This window comes from Mustela putorius, unplaced genomic scaffold (assembly GCF_011764305.1).
Source record: "Mustela putorius furo isolate JIRA1106 unplaced genomic scaffold, ASM1176430v1.1 tig00003898_pilon_pilon_pilon, whole genome shotgun sequence".
Taxonomy (NCBI): Eukaryota; Metazoa; Chordata; class Mammalia; order Carnivora; family Mustelidae; genus Mustela; species Mustela putorius.
The window spans coordinates 25,579,945-25,596,236 of NW_025422047.1; the positions used below are offsets into that span (position 1 = coordinate 25,579,945).

General features: G+C 33.2%; 1 long non-coding RNA gene across 1 annotated transcript; it reads left to right on the top strand.

Annotated features, from left to right (window-relative positions):
* The first annotated feature begins 7,337 nt into the window (after positions 1 to 7,337).
* On the top strand, positions 7,338 to 13,117 carry LOC101690735. The gene is made up of 3 exons (XR_199648.2): positions 7,338 to 7,893; positions 12,515 to 12,649; positions 12,930 to 13,117. It is a non-coding gene; the product is annotated as an uncharacterized LOC101690735 (long non-coding RNA).
* The last annotated feature ends 3,175 nt before the right edge of the window (positions 13,118 to 16,292 follow it).

The window sequence follows — 16,292 nt, forward strand, 5'->3', positions numbered from 1 at the left end:
ATTAAGTAAATGTTAATAAATGTACCCTCTATCAATTTTTAAGGTTTACAGGAACCCAAAGACATTCAAATTTCATCAATAAAATAACTTTATTAAAAAGAGACTAACAGAAAGGTTATTTAGCTTTGGAAAGGATCACAACTTAACCTTTACAAAAGAAAGAGAATGCTCCTATATTCACATATTTTTTTCTAGCTGCTACATTTTGGGGTCCATTTCTGATGCTGACAGAACCAGAGGTCAGCTGCGCCAAAGTAATGGGATTTTTAAAACTCTGAGTGAAAAGCAAAACATGGCAATAGACAATGAACAGTATGGGTGGGAGGAAGAGAGGAATAAAATTAATCAAAACATGAAGCATATCTTTCTGGTTAAAAAATCAAATTAAAATTTTATAATTTGATGAAATCTAAACTTTATCAAAATAATAGTATGAATGAAGAAGAGATTGAAACTTGAGATCAGACTCTATATGTAAACCAAGAGTCCATCTAAAGAAAAGATAAGTACAAGGTAAAACAGACATATTTGTGATTTGCAGCATTAAGGAGGTTTATTCATCGAGGTTTTACAGTCTTTACTGTTTGTTTTTCATAGAATGGCTAGAATGTGTTTCCCCTTGTTATATATTGATTGGTTACTTTTTATATTTCATTACAATTACATGTTAGGAAATAGATTTCCAACATTTTATATTGCTGGGTAAATTGCAAGCTGCCAGAGCCAGGAGATCTTGTAACCCAAATTTCAAGATTCAGCAAATATAGAGACTGTATTTAGGTTTATTTCAGAAACAAGATTGCAGGGTCTAGACGGGGTGAAATAGGGTTCTAATGGACAAAAATTTGGACCTGAGGTAGCCAATCACCTTGTCACTCTTTCAACACATTTTTCCCACTTATTGGCTTTTAGTGCCCAAGATAGTATTTAGTTTTCAAGTATGGGCTTCAGTAAAGAATTAGAGTTGATAGGAGCCTTATGGGACAAGAAAAAGACAAGATAATGGATGATTTATGCTGCAAGCTTGTTGTACCACTGATTTGACTGTTTTATTTAAAATATACACTCCAACTTCTGCAGGAAAATTCAGGTCTATGTTATTTAGCTGCCTAAATACACTTAAAAGTTATCATATAACTTCAATTAAACTTTGCCACTTTGAAATATTGGCATTAAAATAAAGAAAAAAGAAACTAAAGGTATCTGCTTATAAAAGGGATTGGCCTAGGTTGATGTTGAGTTTTTTATAATTTAATCTTAGATTTCTCATGTATGATTCCTATCAAATGGATAAATGGCATTGATTAACAGTCCATCATAGGCATTGGGTGCCACAGCAGGGCCTGTCAGAGTTTTGCAACCATTCCACCATAAAATGTCCTTCTACTTTATCCACAAAGGACGTGGTTCTTATATATATTTATATTTTCAATCAAAAGCGAGAGTGTTTCCTTTAATCAGGACTCCTGAAAAATAGATATGGACCAATCCTGTATAATAAGTCTTAAATTTCTCAACCATTCAAAGGGGAAAAGAATGTTGATTTATCCTGTCAACAAAATCACGGTAGGGAATCCTATTAGAGAATACAAATGTTAAGGACAAATATGTCAGAGTACCTGAAAACAGTTGTGAAGGCCAAGGCATATCATAATCTATATAATTTTAGTGAAGTTTATAATCAGACTTGGAGCCCAAATTGTATTTGTAGGGCTCGAAGCTCTACAAAGCTCAATACAAATTTTATTTTTCAAATCACTAAATCAAATTTGCATTTGTATCTTGATTAGTCAACAGAAAGAAACAAGTAATAAAATAAGTTTTCTGGCTCTGATAGGAAATAAAATATTATGATGAAAATACTGTGATGAATATTTGCTTGATCTTCTGCTTATCGATCTATTCAAAGATTACTTTTTTCCCTGCATGAAGTATGAAGTCATTATCTTTTACAGAATTAGTGGACTCTGCTAAAAAATGACTGTATCCTTGAATTGTCTTTGCCCTAGCTACTATGGTCAATGAGCTCATGGGATCTGTGATTTGGTGTTATTTAGAATATTCTTTTTCATCATACCAGGTCTTATCTAGAGTTAACAAGACTATACACCACATGATTTAGCTTTGGTTAGGTTATTATAGTTAATTGATAGAAACAATCAATAGAATTCCTATGATGGACATCTCTCTATACATGTAAATTAAAATTTGAAACATCTTTTTATATTTTGTTTTCCTCTTTTAAATACAACCTATATTTTCATTTGAAATATATCTTTTTTTCCTCATTTTCAAAGTCATTCCTCACTTTAGCTTTCTAATCAGTTTCATTCATTTAATGCTCATTGAGTTCTTACTGTGAGCCATATCCCATGTACTCTTCCATACCAAGCACCCTAGAAACCTTATCATGCCCTTGACTGATCACAAGATACTTTCCAGAAAATTTTGTGATAATCAGTTTCTCATTTTTCCTTAGTTTCAAAACGGAATCAAAGTATTTGTCTTTTGAAACTTGAATGTTTTATTCTTTTGCTCAAAATTATATTTTATATATTTATCCATGTTGAATGGTATATGTGTTTGTTCATTTTAACTGCTATTTATTATATGTTTTAATATATCACAATTTATTCTACTATTAATGAAATTTCAGTTTTTCCAACTTTTTTGCATATAAAAATAGTGACAGAAGGAACATTTTTGCGTATGTATACATTTTTGTGTATGCAATAGTCACATAATATATATTCATACATATACACATATAAATGTTTTAATATATAATATTTTATACATAATCTTTTTATATATCTACTTGTATATACATAGAGCTTTGCTGGAATGGAATTGGTGGGCCACAGGGTATGTGAACCTTTAATTTTTTCAGCAAATGTTTTTTAATGAGGTGGTAAAATCAATAGTTTGTGAGTACTCAGTGTTCCACAATCTTGCCAACACTTGATTTTCTTAGGTTTTTAAATTTTTGCCAGTCAGGTATATAATGCTATCTTGTTATGTTTTAATTTGCATTCACCTGATAACAAATGAGTTGGGTGTCATCTCATGTTTATTGAATCATATTGTGTTCTAAATGCTTTCCTGTTTTTCCATTCACGAGCAAAGTTTTTAATCTACTTGGAAATTATCTTTTTTTATAATAGGAAGTTTGTGACAGGTTTTATTTTTTGCTGTACATGTACCCTATTTATTGAAAATTTATTGAAAACTGTCCTGTCCATGTTGATCTGCACCATGATCTCTCTGAGGTATTGTACGTTCATATATGTATAGGTCTATTACTCTGTTTTTCAAATTTTCCATCTGCGTGCTAATACAATAGACTTAAATAACTCCAACTTTATAGTTGGTAGACATTTGAGCAATACTACAGAAGCAGAATAGACCCACACCCCAAATTTGGTTTGCATGTGCTACTCATTATATCACACACAGAGCAAGGGTATAATGAAAAGGTTTAGTACTTATAAATGATTCTTTCTGAGAAGAGACTCTGGACTCCAGGAAACAAACTGAAGGTTATAGAAAGGAAGGGGTTGGGAGGATGGGGTAGCCGGGTGACAGGGTGACAGGTATTAAGGAAGGCACAAGTTGTGATGAATGCTGGGTATTACTCACAACTAAGGAATTGTTGAATACTACATCAAAAACTAATGATGTACTATATACTGGATAACTGAACATAATAAAAAATATTTAAGTAAAAAGAAAAAAAAGGAAAATGAGACTTGGTTAGGGTTTTTATAAGCTAGGGAGTGAGGCCAGGTTAAGTGTTTCCCCATGTGGGCAGGGGCTTACTTGGCTTTAGTCTCCTGCTGAGGCCAAGAGTAAGTGCTTTCTTATCATCTTGCCTAGATAATGGGGCAGAACTAGAAGAGGGAAGAGGGAAGTTCTCAGCAGTTAAACATTAAATTATGGAGTCAGAGTCTTTATTATAATTTATTCCTGATATTTCCTGATTGCTAAATATGCCATGTTCCATTTAATTGAATTTGAACTTGTTTAAGTCATTATGATGTTCTATGAAGCCTGAAGCCTGAGAGTAGGTAAAGTTCCATTGAATGCTTTGTTCAAGACCCAAAGCATTATGTATTTCACTGAGAAGTGAAATGAGTGTCTTGGTTATGATCAGTAATGTCTGAAACTCCAAAAAAGATAGAGTGTTTTTCCGAGAGCTTATATTAAGGCTTTAGTATGTGTAGATGCATGTGTGACCTTGATTTATACTTGGAGTATCTGCAAGCCAAGAGATTCCCAGAATCTTTACCACAAAGGGAGAAACCTTACACAGGGATTTGTTTTGCTGCATTTGGCTGGACCCACACCCAAACTATTTGCAAAGTGCCACATGCATAAAAATATGCATATACAGTCTATTACTGTCCAGGGCATTCAGTGCTAAGATGACTGCCTAAAATATGGTCATCTGTGCTGGTCTAGAGTCCAATCCTTTATCAGGGACATGCAAGGAATGAAAAGCAGCGCCTCTCTACCGAGTTCTATCTCACACAATGATGTTGCACCATCCATCAGTGCATGATCTCCCCTTTTTATTCATCTAATAAATTGCAACAAGTTATCTGGCAAGATAAGGAATCCTCCAGCACTAGAGCAATTGGCAAAAGACCTGGTACAGGGAAGCTCATCCCTTCCTGCAGGTAGGATATGGTAGAGGGCTCAGACTAGTCTCCCATCACATATTGAGGAGGTCTTGGAGGCCACGCTGAGCTTATAGTGAGCTGCTTACATGATCTAACATGTAATAGGAAGCTATGTATGGACAGTCACAGGCTGAGGGTCTATGAAAGTTTCTATTTCCAGGAGAGTCCAGTATATGGACAATGATTGCCACTCTAATGGCATATAGCTTGAGACAAAAGATGGACAGTTTCTTGCATCGGAAAACCATGGGCAAATTATGACCTCAATGGGAGATTACAGGAGGCATGAGAGGCTGTTGCTAAAGCCTCTAAAAGAAATGATTAGCTAGGACTCCATCAAGCACTATCAGGAGTTGCCTGTTGTATTTCAATTTGGACAGATTCTAGAGCCTTTTGCTGGACAGTCCCTTTGAAAGGTAAGTTCATTTGTAAGGAACAGTACAGATGATTTAAGTAAAACACAACTGTGGTTATATGGCCTCCAGATCCCAAAAAGGCCTGCAAGATATTGTGGGTGTTGAGAGGGTTGACAGCTGTTTCTTTATGGTGTCAGAGATAAGAGGGCTTCAGTTTATCAAATAATTTTCAGGAACGTAACTAATATAACAGGGCTTACACAATCTGTGAGTCAGTGGCTCATCTCCTTTTTTGTGATCTTTTTAGTATATGCATATTCTGAAGGAATGTGTGAAATAGAACTCCTCAGAAAAGGATCTTATCAAGGTAATGTCTTACCTGTGCTTTTGGAGAAATTTGCACACATTTAACATCTCTCCTGCAAAGGTGTATTTATGTTCCTATGAAAGTTAAGGCATTTTGTAACAGATACTTCTGTTAAATCATCATGTTGTACACCTTGAACTTCATAACGTTGTATGTCAATTAAACCTCAGTAAAGCTGGGGGTAAAAAGAGGGCAAATTATAGTTGAAAGTTGTTGAAAAAAGCACTGAACAGAACATATTAGCCAAATCTATAATAGCAAGACATTTACCAATTGCTAATAATTGGCAAAACTGGATGGAATCAGTAATTTCAAGTTTCAAAAACACTGGGTAGTGGGACATAATACTGCCCACAGTATCAAGCTTGTGGTAATCTACTATGAAATGGTACTTTTCTTTCTTTCTTTCTTTCTTTCTTTCTTTCTTTCTTTCTTTCTTTCTTTCTCTCTCTCTCTCTCTTTCTTTCTTTCTTTCTTTCTTTCTTTCTTTCTTTCTTTTTTTCTGTAGGTTTAAAAACAGGCCAAATTCGACTATTGAATGGAGAAGCTGTGAGGATAATCATGCTTTCTCAAAGAGCTTACATTTGTCATATTAATTATTTTAACTAGGAGAGAGAGGATGGGGGGGTCCCGTTTTGTCAAACCAATTTTCAAGCCACAAAGATTCTGAGTAATTTTATTACTTTTTGGGTCAGAGTGTCCATGTCTACTATAGGATACTATGACCATGGAAAATTTAGGCCAGGTAGTAGTTCTGATGGTTAACATGAGGTACACATTTTTGTCCCCCATTGTCCATCCTGTAATTCCTCTAAAGGCATAGGGGTGTACCCTATTGAAATTTAGTGAAACCCCTGGATATAATATAATGTAACCTCACTTTCAATTAAGGCCATGAGATTTTCCAGTTGGTGCTTTTAGCAGGTGGTCATAATCCATGTTGTCATGCCATAGACTGCAAAAGCCATTCAGCATCCTATCTTTTTGCAATAAAAATTATTTTAGTAAATTTTGGATTTTGATTGGATCAAATTGTGGACTTCACTTTCAGTTGTTTGTTTCTTCCCCTAGTACCTAGGTTTATTTCTTTTTCCACCCCTCACATTTTTTGGTCATTACTAGATCCATTTTGTAATGGAGAAGGTCCGCTCTAGCCTATTGATACTTACAGCGGACTGCAAAATCAGTATTGTCAGGGTTAGGAGAGTCCCCCATGTCGAGGGTTTCTTCATAGGGTTTAAAGACCTGGGGACAAAGTAAGGTTTGAATTAACTCCCTTTCTGTTACCACAGAGATGTTATGCTTGTTTTCCCCATAACCTTTGGGATTCAGATCTTTTGTGGAGATAGAGGATGGGCAGCAGCAGCAATAGCAAAGGCAATCTATAGGGTCCTAATAAGCCATCTACCTTTAGGATCATAGACCTCAACAATTCAAATCTTCGAACAGTAACCAATGTTCAAGTTGTGTCTGCTCTTCCTCCACATGAGTAATCACCCAATGTGCCTGTATGTAGCACAGGATGTAGTCTTTCTCATGAGTACTTTACAGCATGAGGCCAATACTTGGTTGAGACACTTAAGTAGTTGGTCACAGATTAGGTCTATCCCCTGATTCTAATGTCAGCCACAGCTTACAATGGAATAAAGACACATGATACGATTTTAAGACACACATCTAAGTAGAGGTTGAGGCACATAATACAGAGCTACTTTTATGTGTCCCAATCCTATACCTCTGTCCTTAAATGATGTGAACTCACTTAGTTTGGTTAAATCTGTAATACAGTGCCTGAGTCAGTTTGATCAGCTATAGAATTCTATAAAAAGCAAACATTTCTCACAGTTTGGAACATTGAAGTCTGGGATCAGAATGCCAGCATCAATGAGCTTTGTGACACTTCTACCAGGTTATGTCTTCCATATCCTTCATTCATGCATGCCTGCATAGCAAGATCTTCTGTCTCTTCCTCTTTTTAGAAGAGTATTAATTTCATCACAAAGGCCCCACCCTTGTGACCTAGTCCAATCCTGATTACCTCCCAAGACCATACCTCTCAATACAATCACACTGGAGATTAGAATTTCAACATGTGGACTTTGTGGGTCACGAACATGTAATTCATAACACAGAGCTATAACGGAACCAGAAAATGTAGCACAGACCTGCATAGCTTGAAGAGCAAGCTGGCAGGCAGACAGTAGATCAAAAATGTATGCATACCACCAGGCAGCAAAGCCAGTAAGCAAACCAAAGCAAAAGAACAAAGACCCCTGGTGGTGATAGACATCTTACTCATGGTGCCAATGCTTGTGTCTACCCATAAGGAGCCATACAGACCCCAACCCAAAGATAGGGTTCTAATGTCAAGACTGATGATATCATATCCACATGAAGAGTAGGTGAAAATGTTTATTACTTACCAAATGAAGCTTTCTGGGGACAGCAAGTCAGAGTTCTCAAGGAAATCCAAAAATGGCTTCAGAAGGTGAGGAAAGGGGACTTGTCTGGGGTTTTTACTGTGATTAATTCTTGGGGCCCGCCAGGCTAAGGGTTCCTATACTTGGGCAGATGTTTCAAATATTTCAATCTTCTTCTAGCACCAAAAGAAGGAAACTCAGACTTTCTTATTAGTCTGATCATTTGTGTGGCTGAGGGGAAGAGGAAAGGATGAAACTTAAAATCACTCAGAATCAAATAACAAAATAAGGAATACTTTCTTGAGTAAGACAACTTCCCACTTACATAATTATAATACGCTTTTCTGGGATCGCTTTGTGTTCATCCTTGGAGCTTGTTGGGTCTTTTAGATATATACATTCATGTCTTTTATCACATATGGAAAGCTTTTGACTATTATTTGCTCAAACGTTTTTTCCCCTGTTCCCAGTCTCCTCTCCTCTGGGACTCCATATACTCATATGTTGCTATACTTAATAGTATTCCATAGTCTCTTAGACTCTGTTCATTTTTCTTCATTCTCTTTTTTCTCTTCAAAGGATATGATTTAAACAAACTTGTAATCAAGTTTGTTCATTTTTTCTTCTGTTTACTCAAATCTTCTATTTAAAAACCTGTCATGAATATCTCATTTCCATTATTGTACTTTTTAGCTCCAGAATTTCTGTTTGGTTCTTTTTTATAATTTCTATCTCTTGAATAATGTTTTTTTTTTTGAGATGTCATTCTTCTGATTTCCTTTAGCTCTTTATCCATGATTTCCTTTAACTCTTAGAGCATACTTAAAATACTTGATGCAGTCTTTGTCTGGTAAACCCACTGTCTGTGCTTCCTCAACAACAGTTTTGTTAATCTCTCCTATAAATTGGCCATACTTTCTTATTAGAATATGCATACTTTATAATTTTTTGTTGAAAACAGCGTTTTGAATATTATAATATTCTAACTCTGGAAATCAGGTTCTTCTTTCTCCTCGGTGTTCTTTTTTGTTGCTTGCTGTGATTGTAGTAGCTTATTTAGTCAATTTTCTAAACTATTTTGTAGTCTGTATTCATTGTAATGCTTTGACATTCAACTTTCTGTGGTCAGCTCGTGGTTTGGAAAGAGATTCTCTTGAATGCTAGGAATCAAAATTTACTTTAAAAAAAAAAAGGTTAAAAAAAATCTCTTCTAGGTTTTGCAGATTGGTTCTGTGTTGGAATATCTTTCACTGCTTAGCCAGACCATTTACAAGTCAACCTTAGCCTTCACTTCCTGCCTGTACTGAACCAACAGATCTACCAAAAATAGAAGTCTTAAGGGTATAATTTTTGTATGTTTATTACTGCTTGATTTTCTTCTGTTTTTCTCATGTTTTTCGTCTCTTTGTCTAACTGGCCTGTTTTATATTTCAACTCTTTGTAAAAAAAAAAAAGAAGAAGAAGAAGAAGTATCATATTTAAATTCACAAAAGATTTTTTTTTTGTTCTATTCATTATTTTTTTTCCTTTCTCATAGCACCTTGATCTTCTTTATGATGATTTTATTTATTATTTCCTTAAGGTGTCCTTCTACTGCTTATATTTTCTCTTTATTTTCTTTTTCCTCTTTTGTCGAAGATTATCTTTTTTCCTCTTTGATTGCTTGTTGGCCCTGAGGGTTATTTTATATTCATAAAAATCTACTAAAGACAAATACTTGATTTTTAAGAATTAATATTTAATTTTTTCATGTTATTATTTTAATTTATTTAAGTTTTAAATACATTTTATAAATCAATTATAAATTTAGAAGTCTTTGAACAACATATGTTCAATTTTAAAGGAAATTAATTGTAAACTTTAAATTGCATTTATACATGTCATATTTTTAATTTCCTTCTAAATACTTCAATTGTCTGATTAAAAAACCTTCCTGTATATTTAAATGATTTATAAATCTAATAAAGTAAACTTATGAATATGATTAATCCAAAGTTCTCTCAGAGTTTAACACTGAGTATATGCTTAATAAGATTACATCTCTAAATCAAACAACTAAATCAATTATTTAATAGTAATTAGAAGACTGTCACTCTAATAGGCCAAATACTCTTAAAGATTATAAGTACATAAAACACCATAAATGTAGGTATAAATCCAAGTGGCCTAGGAAACTCATTGCCTTTTTCCTTTACATACTTTGCTGAATATAAAGTTCAGCAGATTTTAAGTAGCACAATAGAAAAATAGTTCTCCAGATGCGTCACTTTTTCAACAAAGATATATCCTTCCTCAAGAAGCTCTTATTGTTATATAGTCAAGGAGGTGATCCCTACCTTTTTCTAGCTCCCTCATGATTATGCACAGAAACATAGAAATGGACCCCCTCTATTGCCTCTCTTACATAGTGTCTTTCTCTGATGAACCTACACAAGCTTTTCTGTGGGATAATGAGAACTCAAAAATTATATGCTCTGTATTACAGAGTTCTGTGCCTGAAATATACTCCAATAAACCTTGTTGGCTTTAATAATAATGTCAATACAATTTCTCTACTAACAGACATATATATACTTACTGTGATTTTATATATGAGGAAGACAGTTCTCACTTCATTGAAATAATTAACTATTTTATAGCTGCTTTGTTTCAGGACTTGGACTTGGATATTATAAAATCAGTGTCCCTGCATTTGTTAGGAAATTTCACATTCACAAACACCAAATTCTTTGGTCGGTATCTATTAAACTTTTATAAGAATAATGAAAGAGTATTCTTGTCATAAGGAAAATTATGGTTAAGGTAGACTATCAACATTAAAGAGGTCAATGTCTTCTAAGGAGGAGAATGTAGTTTGAGTTGTGGTAAAATTATCAGATCATTCTATATTTCTGGTAATCTTGAAAGAGAGGGAAGGTAGAGGATGCTCAAAATGGTGGAAATATCAGAAGAAAAAGATAATTTGGCAGTAACAGATTTATGAATGTTTTCAGAACTAACTCACTTAAAAACGCAACTATAGCAATGTGGAGAGAACTTTGTGAAATTTAAAGTAATAAGTTTATTATATCAAGTCCTTCTGTATTAATAGTAATTAACCATCTGTAGCTTTCATATCACAAGCAGAAACTCATGATAATTCCCTGTTCACTGAGGCACGCAAAAGCTATTATTTACTCATTAGCACATTAGTTTAGTATTGTTCCTTTAATTACCAAATTTTGAGATATAAAGTAATACAAGTTTTCTTTCAGTTTAACTTACAAAATATAGAATATGTATTTGCTCTTATGTTGTCAATGAATATATATCCCCTGATTGATTATTTTTAAATTTTATGTCTAGAGAGAATTAAATGTTGACTACTCAAGTTTTCCTGCTAGGAGAAAATAGATTTCCCGTCAATGCTTGGGTGACATCACACACTCCAGAATACACAATAAAAATGCATTTATTTCATATCTGAGATGTCTGGCACAGATATTTCTGAAAGGCAGAAAGCATGTAAAATGTAAAAACGCCTAGAAAAGTGCTAAACACTGTAATCCAACCTGTCATAACTGTATTGCTGTTTAAAGATATTGCCTGAAAAGAACATTTAGAAAACTCTTGGGTTGCTAAATCAAAATACTTCACTTTTCTCAGTACCCAATCAAATCAATATAATTTCAGTCCTAAATACAGTGCTGTATATATAGAAGAGGGGGTTGTGGGAGCTGATTTTTTTCTGATTTTTATTTATTTGTACTTCTTCTTTTAGAAAATTTACTTCTCTAGTAGATAAAAAGAATAGGGAAGACATGTTTAAGGATGTCACTCAGCTCAATTTTATAATTCATCCCTATTTAAAAAAAAAATCACTGCACAATTTGTAGGGCCCAGTATAATATAAAAATGCAGTATTCCTTTTCAAAATGATGAACAATTTCAAGATGGTATCAATCCAGTCACAGGGCCTTCCTATGCTTGGAGACTGTTGTAAATGCACAAATCACATATCCTGCTTGTACATAAATAGAATCGTATGGATTATGAAGTTTAATATTCTCAATTTACAAATGAGGAAGCATAAACCCAGAGATGGTAATAGCTGACGTATGATTACAGAAAATATGAAGATGTGAAATATCCTAGGTTCCAACATTCAGAATAAATCTTGTATTGCTTTTTCTTAAAATATATGTGAAAACATCTCCTATGTTAAATAAATTTTGTAAGTAGAGACAGAATAAGAAAAAAAAAACCAAAGGGTTTTCAAAGATTATTGATATCTAAAATATATAATAGCATTATTAGCTATTCACCTATTGTATAGTGTGATAGTTGAACAACAACATGAATATACTTAATGCCAATGAAATGTAAACTCAAAAATGGTTAAAATGATAAATTTTACATTCTTTAAATTTTGCCATGATTAAGAAAAATAGTCTGTGTGACGGTTAAATTTGTGTCAACTTGAGTAGGCTCAGGAATGCCTGGATTAACTGGTAAAACATTTTTCTTGTTGTGTCTGTGGGGGTGTTTTTGAAAGAGATTAGCATTTGAGTTGGTAGACTGAGTAAAGAAGACTGCCCTCACCAATGCAGGTGGGCATCAACCAATCTCTTGGTCTGAATAAAACAAAATCGTGGAGGAAGGACAAATTTGCTCTCCTGAACTGGAACACTGATTTTCTCCTGTCCTCAGGCCTTCAGACTCAAACTAGGATTTATACCATTGACTGCCCTGATTTTCAGACCTTAGAGTGTGTGCTAAAACTATACCACCAGTTTCCTGGGTCTCTGGATTGAGGATGGCAGATTGTGAAACCTCCATAATCATGTGAGCCAATCCCTCATAAAAACTCTCTTTCTGTATTTCTCTATACATCCCATTTGTTCTGGTTTGGTTTTTTATTTTGTTTTGTTTTGAGAATCTTATGAGATCAATTTATAATAATGAATATGATATCAATTTTTAAGACAATTTAAACCCCCATTTCAATCTTAAAAAATTGTCTATCACTTCCTTGTATCTGTTGGTGGTCATAACAAGTAAAGCATACTTACCTAAATTATATGAACTTTCCCATCTCCATGTCTTTGCTTGATCTGTTTTTCAGACTGAAATACTCTTCTGACATGTCCTCGTTATCCCTGATTCAGGAAGCCAACTTTTTTCCCTCTTCACAAATACACATACTCTGTTATTTCAGCTTTTGAAACCCAGCTTATGCATCAAAAACCAAGTAAAAGGTAATTTCCAAGAAGTGTTCCTTATGTTCAACAATAAACAAATATTCCACTTCTGCAGCCATAATTTCATTGTTTTTCTCTTAGTCTGCAATGAATTATAATTAGTTATATACATATCTGTCTCATTACCTCAAATTGCCTTAAAATCAGAAAACTCAGCAAATATTTTATAATAATATTTGCCTTTGATTCCCCATAATAAATAACATTGTTTTAAAAAGCACTCTAACCTTGACTTACCTTCTAAAACTTAAATGATAAACTGTACCTCTCATGAATTTACAGGGCTATAACTCATATGAAACTACAAACCATCTGTTTATTTAATATTTCAAAACATTAAAATTTCATATTTGCTTATTAAAGTTATAGAAAAAAAGAAAACAAAGTATCAAGTCTTCTCTTATACCCATGAGGATGTACTACGAATACCATACTTTCTATGTGTGTTAGATTTCTATCAGAATATTTGTTGTTTAAGTACTAGAGAAAGATTTAAGTTTTCTTTAAGTTTTCTTTAATCAACTTCAACTTAGAATTAGTTTTAATACCTTTTCTACAAAATTCAGAGAGGCATTGTTCCAATGCATCCTTATGCAAACCGATGTTACTTTATCCTTATAATCTGCTACACAAATGAGCATAGCATTATTATATCATGCCAGCCTGGTCTTTCCTTCTAATTCTTTTGGAAAATTGAGCCTGTTCTACTAAGTCTGAAGAAAAAACTGTGTAACTCCCCCTAAACTAATTCCTTAATAATAAAATTCCCACTTGATTACATTCCAGTTGAGATCTATTTCACTAAGACTAAAAATATTAAGTCTAAAAGACCAAGTTAAAATAGTTACCTTGTTATACCAGATACAATATTGACTTATAAAAACAAGAAAACTTGACATTAAGGTCACTTAGTACTACATTGATGAGATTTTGAAGAAATATAGGCTCCCTGTTTTAAATGATTTACATTATTTCCTAATTTTAGCAACTGGTGACTGAGAATTAATTGACTTTTATAAAGTCCTTCAGGAGTATTAATTTAACTTAGTGCAATTCCAAGTTAATGAAGTATGAGCAGTATGCATCTCATTTTTAATTTATATTTAGTCCTTAAAACTAAAATAATTTTAATTAACATTTTTCTGGAAATGAAGCTTAGTTGATTTTAGCTTACTAAAGTCTGATACAGATTCCAATCTAATATTAAAATTAATCATTCTCACATGGAAGAAATAGATTTAATCTAGGATTTGGGAAATTAAAATAATTTAGAATCAGAAACTCTTGATGTATGTATATTTAAATAGCTTTATTTTGTGCTTATTATACATATCAGTGCATGCATATTTCTATAGAATAAGATTATATCCAAAAACATAAAATGGAGGAAAAAAATTAATCCCAAATATTCCATTTCTAGAATTTTTTTTTGTATTTAAACATTGTTATGTCCTTTAAGTATGATATGTGTATGTGTGTACTAGAGTTTCTAAGGACTGAAAATGTAAAAAAATCTCTTATTAAGATTGGAAATCTGTCCATTTGCAACTGTACTTGAGTTGAAATTTGAATTAAAAATGCTAATAGTTTCTAATTTCAAATATTAAAATCATGGCTAGCTTATTATGATAGGCAATATGGAGAACTGATCAAGATCATAGTCAATATCAATACATCTCAAATCATTGGGTTAAAGAGGAACTTTTTAATTTTTTTAAAATTTTTTTAAAGTAATATCTATGCTCAACATTAGGCTCAAACACATGACCCCAATATCAAGAGTTGCATGCTCTACTGACTGAACCAGGTGGGCACCCCAGAATTTTGATTTTTTTAGTTCTTTTAATTTTTAATTGTTTGGAATATTACTCAGCCATCAGAAAGGATGAATATCCAACTTTTGCATCAACATGGATGGGACTGTAGGAAATTAAGCTAAATGAAATAAGTCAAACAGAGAAAGTCAATTATCGTATAGTTTCACTTATTTGTGGAACAATAGGAGTAGCATGAAGGACATTAGGAGAAGGAAGGGAAAAATGAAGGGAGAGAAAGTGGAGTGGGAGACAAACCATGGGAAACTATGAACTCAAGGAAACAGAGTTTTAGAAGGGAGGGGGCCGGGAGAATGGGTGAGCCTGTGATGTATTAAGGAGGACAAGGTTTGCATGGAGCACTGGGTGTTATATGCAAACAATGAATCATGGAACACTATATTAAAACCTAATGATGTACTGTATGGTGACTAACATAACAAAATAAAAAAAAATATTTATTGAAGTATAGTTGAAAATATTACTAATTTCAGGTGTACAACATAGTGACTCTACATCTATATACATTATACTATGCTCACCACAGTGTAGCTACCATCAGTCACCATATAACACTATTACAATACCATTGACTATTCCCTATAATGCACCTTTTATTCCCATGACTTATTCATTCCATAACTGGAAGACAGTATCTCCTAATCTCCTTCACCCATTTTTGCTCACACCACTCCCCCAACTCCTCCCCAATAGCAACCATCAGTTAGTTCTTTGTATTTATGGATCTGTTCTTGTTATTTGTTTTATTTTCTTTTTTAGATTCACATATAAGTGAGATCCTATGATGTTTGTCTTTCTCTGTCTGACTCATTTCATTTATCGTATTACTCCCTAGGTCCACCCATGTTGTCACAAATGACAAGATCTCAATCTTTTTTATGGCTAAATAAGGGGCTCTATCTTGTTCCATTAAAAAGATAAACATTTGCGTAAACAATTTGGTAACTACTGGATAACCATTTGGAAAAACAAATTTTGATCCACATATTTTATACCAAGAATTCCACACAGAGCCACCCCTCCAAAAAGTAAAATAAATACAAAAAAATTATACAATTATTAAAAGAAAATATGGACAACTTCCTTTAAAACCTGGAAGTAGATATGGTCTCTTTAGGCCGCAAAGGCCAAAAGGCATTAAGAGAAAAAGAAAATTAATTTGACTAGCTAAAATAAAAATTTCTATTTTGCCAAAACCATGAAATATTAATATATCGAAAGCTATATGACTAGCTTGGAAATGATGTTTGCTAGTTATATCACAAAGATCTAGAAATGCAGAACAAAATAGCCCAATACAAAAATACATGATATACATCAATATACATCTCTAATAAAATGACTTATCCATGCAAGCTTTATTAGTAGGAACTAAAATCATTAGAAGAATGG